The sequence below is a fragment of the Marmota flaviventris genome, chromosome 5 (genome assembly GCF_047511675.1).
Source record: "Marmota flaviventris isolate mMarFla1 chromosome 5, mMarFla1.hap1, whole genome shotgun sequence".
Classification (NCBI taxonomy): domain Eukaryota; kingdom Metazoa; phylum Chordata; class Mammalia; order Rodentia; family Sciuridae; genus Marmota; species Marmota flaviventris.
Genome location: NC_092502.1, coordinates 35,679,686 through 35,685,877, shown reverse-complemented (window position 1 = coordinate 35,685,877; position 6,192 = coordinate 35,679,686). Strand labels below are relative to the sequence as shown.

At 38.9% G+C, this 6,192-nt stretch overlaps 1 pseudogene; it reads left to right on the top strand.

Moving 5' to 3' along the window:
* The first annotated feature begins 958 nt into the window (after positions 1-958).
* Positions 959-5,899, top strand: LOC114082677 (olfactory receptor 2Y1B-like; annotated as a pseudogene).
* Positions 5,900-6,192: the final 293 nt, after the last annotated feature.

The window sequence follows — 6,192 nt, the reverse complement described above, 5'->3', positions numbered from 1 at the left end:
TGGATTAGAGAGGAGAGAACAACTCTTCCCGCGGAGTCGAAGGATGGATTTGTGACTTAGATAAACAGGTGGGGATACTCCAAAGATTATTACTCATCATAAGGACTGTATCTGTTATGAATTATTTATGCCCTAAAGGGATGCATCTCTATTCTTTCTGGTCCTAAGTGACCAGATGGTAGTTGATCATGAGCAAGGATTTCAGGATTGGTGTATTGAAGTTATTCTCTGAACAGAAGAAAGTGGAGGAGCACCAGAAGCCAATTTTCATTTTTTTGTGGTGCTAGGGATTGAATAGAGGGCCTTTTGCACATGAGGGAAGTATTCTACCAACTGAGCTATATCCCCAGCCCTGGGAGCCCAACTTTTGATCTCAGCCTCATAAGTCCTGAACATGAGCACACTGAAAAATCCTACATACTAGACCAAGAAAATGACAAAGAGAACAACATAGAATACTGATAATTCATACTTTAGATTTTTATTTTGTTTTGGGTACTGGGGATCAAACCAAGGGTCTGTGCATTCCAGGGAAGTACTTACTACTGAGCTACACTCCCAGCAACAAGTTAGATTTTTTTAAAACCAATTTTTACATGAATGCATTGGATTCTTGTCTCAGTGGAGGGAGGCAATACATCATCTATATGTTCAGACAAGGAAGCATCATGTCAAAATGACTGAATAGACTGCCTCAAATCATGGAATAAGCAGGCAGTAGGAATAAGGCTCACACAAGGGCCCATCATTCCTAATCTCCACACTACAGAAGAGAAGAGTAGGAATAGAAGACTGAAAGGAACTGAACTAAATAGCAAAGTGTAAATTAAATGTATGATTTAGGAATACATAGGGAATATATGTAGGAATACACAGGCAACAGTGAAAATAATATTTTAATTCAATTTCTTCAGAAGAGGCATCAAACTTTTTCTGTTGTTTGGGCAAGGAAATGACTATGAGAAGTAAGAATACCAGTATTGAAGATGGCTTCATTTTGGTGGGCTTCTCAGACTGGCCTCAACTGGAACTCACCCTTTTTGCTTTTATTTCAATTTTCTACTCTCTGACCCTCTTTGGTAACACCAATATCTATTTTACCTGGTCAAACAACAATTAGTGGAAGGACATATACAACCTTCTGTATCTCCCCATAATACTCCCATTTTTGTCATCAAAAAGAAATCTGGTAAATGGAGAATATTGCAAGATTTAAGAGCCATTAATAATGAGATGGTTATTATGGGACCGGCTCAATCGGGGATTCCTCAATTGTCTGCTTTGCCAAAAACCTGGTATGTTTTAGTTATAGATATTAAAGATTGTTTTTTTTTTTTGAATTCCAATTCTTCCTGAGGATAGTCCACGTTTTGCAATTACTATCCCTGCACTGAATCATGAAGGTCCTGATCAGAGATATGAATGGAAAGTACTCCCTCAAGGGATGGGTAACAGCCCAACTATGTGTCAAATTTATGTTTACAAAGTAATCCAGCCACTTAGAAATCAAAATCATGAACTACAAATATTTCATTATATGGATGATGTATTATTAGCACACAAAGATAAAAACACATTTCTAGAATGTTATGCCACACTTACAAACTTATTTTAAAAATTATAATCTAGAGATAGCAATAGATAAAGTACAATTAAGTTTTCCAATTAATTATTTTGGAGTTCTATTATCCTTAACCATGGACCATCCACCAAAAATTCAAATACGAGTAGATCAACTCAAATCACTTAATGACTTTCAAAAGTTATTAGGAGACATAAATTGGATAAGGCCTTATCTAGGTATACCAACAGTAGAGTTGGGACCTTTATTTGATATCCTAAAAGGTCCATCAGATCCAAATTCACCCCGAATGTTAATGCCTAAAGCAAGAAAGGCATTAAAAATCATTGAAACATATATGGAAAATATGCATTTGGATAGAATTGATATGTTTGCCTTTATTATTTATTGTACTACCAACAAAAAATATTCCTACAGGTGTATTTTGGCAAGAAGGTCCATTATTATGGATACATTTATCTTATTCTCCTAACACTATTCTTACTAGGTATCCTGAGGCTGTAGGACAATTAATACTCAAAGGAATAAAAGCAGCAAAAGGAGTGTTTGGAATTTCTCCCAATAAAATTATTACTCCATATACTATGGATCAAATTGATGAGTTAGCTAATGAGTTAAATACTTGGGCAATAATCATGTGCAAATCTAATGTTTCATTTGATAACCACTTACCATCTAATCCTTTATTGTCTTTTTGATCATTGTATCCTGTAATTTCTCCAAAAATGACAAGAAAAACACCTATCATGAATGCTCCAAATATATTCACTGATGGGTCAAATAATGGTACAACAGCAATAGTTACACCTGATCAAACTTTTACATTTTTAGTACCCAAACAATCAGCTCAAAAGGTAGAGCTTAATGCAGTATTACAAGCTTTTGTGATGTTTAAGATTCTGTATTTAATTTATTTTCCGATAGTCAGTATACAGTTAATGCTGTAGTATCCCTTGAAGATGCTGGTAGGATTTCCCCTTCCTCTACTGTTTTCTCTTTGCTTTCCACTATACAAAGTCTAATCCAGGACAGAAAAGATCCATTCTTTATAGGACATATAAGGGCACATACAGGATTGCCTGGAGCCCTTAGTTTGGGCAATGATTTAGCAAATAAAACTACACATGACATACATATTTTCTCTACACTAGAAGAAGCTACAAATTTTCATAAAAAGTTCCATGTCAATGCTAATACTTTACAAAAGCATTTAAAAATAACTAAGGAACAAGCTAGACAAATAATAAAACAATGTAAAAAATTGTGTGACCTTTTTATCACAAGTTAATCTTGGAATCAATCCTAGAGGACTGATACCTAACCATATTTGGCAGATGGACGTCACACACTTGCCAGAATTTGGAAAATTAAAATATTTGCATGTTACAGTTGATACTTCTTCTGGATTTTTAATGGGCTCCCTTCATGCCAGAGAAAAAACTAAAGATATTATAGCTCATTGCTTACAAAATTTTGCCTCTGTGGGCGTTCCAACACAGTTAAAAACAGATAATGCCCCTGATTATACTTCTACCTCTTTTAAACAATTTTGCTCATCATTTTGCAGTACTCATATAACAGGAATCCCATACAATCCACAGGGACAAGGCATAGTTGAAAGAGCTCATCAAACTATTAAAATGTACTTATTAAAGCAAAAAGAGGGAATTGGGAAGGGGTATATATTCCCCAAAGATAAACTTAAAATAACCCTTTTTACTCTTAACTTTTAAAATTTGGATTCATCAGGGCTTAGTGCTGCGGAAAGGCATATGTGTCCAAAAAATGTACATAAGCCCAAGGTACTTTGGAAGGATATTCTAACAGGACAATGGAAAGGTCCTGACCCAGTAATTGTCTGGAGTCGGGGGTCTGTTTGTGTGTTTCCACTGGGAGAAAAGCAGCCAATTTGGATTCCAGAAAGATTAACTAAAGTGATTTCTACAGACCAAAAAGAAGATGATTTGGCTCAAATCCATAACAGCTGATATCCAAAACTCCATTTTGGCTCTCCTTACATCTGCAACAGAACCAGGATGCTTTTTTCAATATCTATTTTATTATTACCCTTTCCCACATCATGAAGTTCTATTTTGTTTTTTGAGCTCATACAGACCTAGGTTAATGTTTTGCTGATTAGTTCTATTTTTTTACTATAGAGTTTTTAAACATTGCAATGGAGATTTCACCTGTAAAAAGTTATAAGGCCTTTACTATTATGTTATGTGTTCTATGTATTATATTATGTGTGCACACTTGTGTTTTATGTTGTATGTTTGTATGTACGTATATCCATATATCCTATATGATGAGCGCTCATGAAAAAATGGATCCAAATATTTTTTTTATTCACATGATTTAAATGGTTTAATTTAAATTGGGTAAAGAGCTGTTGAGGATTGTTTTAAAATGTGAACAAAAAAGGAGGTTAACAGATCTGTTTGTTTACTTTCATCTTTCCTTTTCATTACATTTAATAATTCTGTTCAAGATAATGTAAATTGTTAAGAAAATTGTTTTCTTTTAGTGCCTTCTGGAATGTTACATAATTTTTTCTTTAGCCATTATTGCCAGAATTCCTATCTTCATCCCAGTGCCAGTGAAGACAAAGATAAAACCAATTTACAGCTTCTGCAATAGCCATCACTGAACTGCTTCCAGAACTTCCCTGGACTATGTATCACTTGTATGCATTGTGAACTCACTTGTATGCATTGTGAACTATCTGTTGGAGCATCGACTTATGGTAGTGTTGGGGTATTTTTGCTGATGGTGTTATTGGTGGTACAATTTTTCCAAAAGGAGCCGTCAATGGGCTTGGTGTATCTTCCTCCCTTCTGCTTGTCATGGTCGTTCAGCTAAAATTTGGGGGCCAACAGAGGTGAGGCAAAGAACCTCACCCCCCTGCTGGTACAAAGACCTATCCACAGGTGTGGCTGTATGCTGAACAGGTAGTCAATAATGGGTAAGATCCAATTGCAATGGTACAAACCTAAGACAGGAGGCTGACACCTTGAGGTTAGCTCATCCGATAACAGGTAAGGACCATATGTATTATTGGACAACCTAAGGCAGGCACGGTCCCTAAGCCACAGGCTTGTTGTTTAAACAGAGAGGGGGAGATGTTGAGAGCCACAGCTGAAGGGGCCCCAGCAAACTTCCAGCTGCCAGCAAACTTCCAGCTGCCAGCTGATGATTGGCTCACAGCGGCCCCAGCAACTTCTAGCTGCCAACTGATTGGCTCCTCTGCGGTGATGCTCATTGGGCTGTTTCCCCGCCCTTTCAGACCACGGAGCTGCTCATTGGGGGACTTTTTTGGCTCCACCCACGCAACCCAGCCAATCGGCCTCAAGAGCAGGAGGAGTGGGGGAGGTGGGGAGGCTTGTGGGAAGCCGGTGGTGGCAGTTGGGCTCTGAAGGTTTTTCCTGAGGAGCTGTGTGGTGTGGTGTGTGTGTTCTAAAAATAAAGTTCGTTTCTTTTGACAAGTGGCTTCTGAATTGTGCCCAGCCAGACTGCAGCATTATTGCTCTCTCAAGACTGGACCCTTGACTGCACACACCCATGTACTTCTTCCTCTGCCACCTCTCCTTCCTGGACCTCTGCTATACCACCAGCACTGTGCCCCAGCTGCTGATCAATCTCTCCAGACTTGATAGGACCATCAGCTATGGAGGGTGTGTGGCCCAGCTCTTCATATCTCTTGCCTTGGGCTCCACTGAGGCCATGCTCCTGGTGGTGATGGCCTTTGACCGCTATGCTGCTGTGTGTCGACCACTCCACTACACAACCATCATGCACCCTCATTTCTGCCAGGCACTGACTATTGCCTCCTGGGTGGGAGGCCTCGTGAACTCTCTGATTCAGACAGGCCTCATGATGACCATGCCTCTCTGTGGTAATCAGTTGAATCACTTCTTTTGTGAGATGCCTGTATTACTGAAGTTGGCTTGTGAGGATACAGGAAGAACAGAGGCCAAGATGTTTGTGGCCCAAGCCATAATCTTGGTCTTTCCTGCAGCACTGATAGTAGGCTCCTATGCAAACATTGCTCAGGCAGTCCTAAAGCTCAAGTCAATGGCTGGGGGTAGAAAGGCTTTGGGGACATGTGGCTCCCACCTCCTGGTGGTTTGCCTTTTTTATGGCTCAGCCATCTACACATACCTCCAACCTACAAGCACTTACTCTGAGAGTGAGGGAAAATTTGTTGCCCTTTTTTATACTATCATTACTCCTAAGCTCAATCCTCTGATCTATACCGTAAGGAACAAGGATGTGAAAGGGGCTCTCTTGAAGGTACTAGGGAGAAATAGAGATTGAAGGTAGGAGGGGAAACAAAGCCAAATAACATTTTCCATGGTAACTTGCATTTTCTTAAAACTACCATTTTCTTTGGAGGCAGTTGGCCACTAGAAAACAGCCTTCTTGGGTCCTCAGAATACCAATACATTCCTTCTGGGAAATTGGAAGTGGGAATTTCTAATTCAGTGTTTTTATGATTATTTTTCAGGAGGGAGTAAGTCTTCTTTTGTGTCACAATGTTCAAAAAGAATGAACTTGAGAAGAGAGTACATTTTGCCATATGTGGACAATAGGGATGGAGTCTATACATG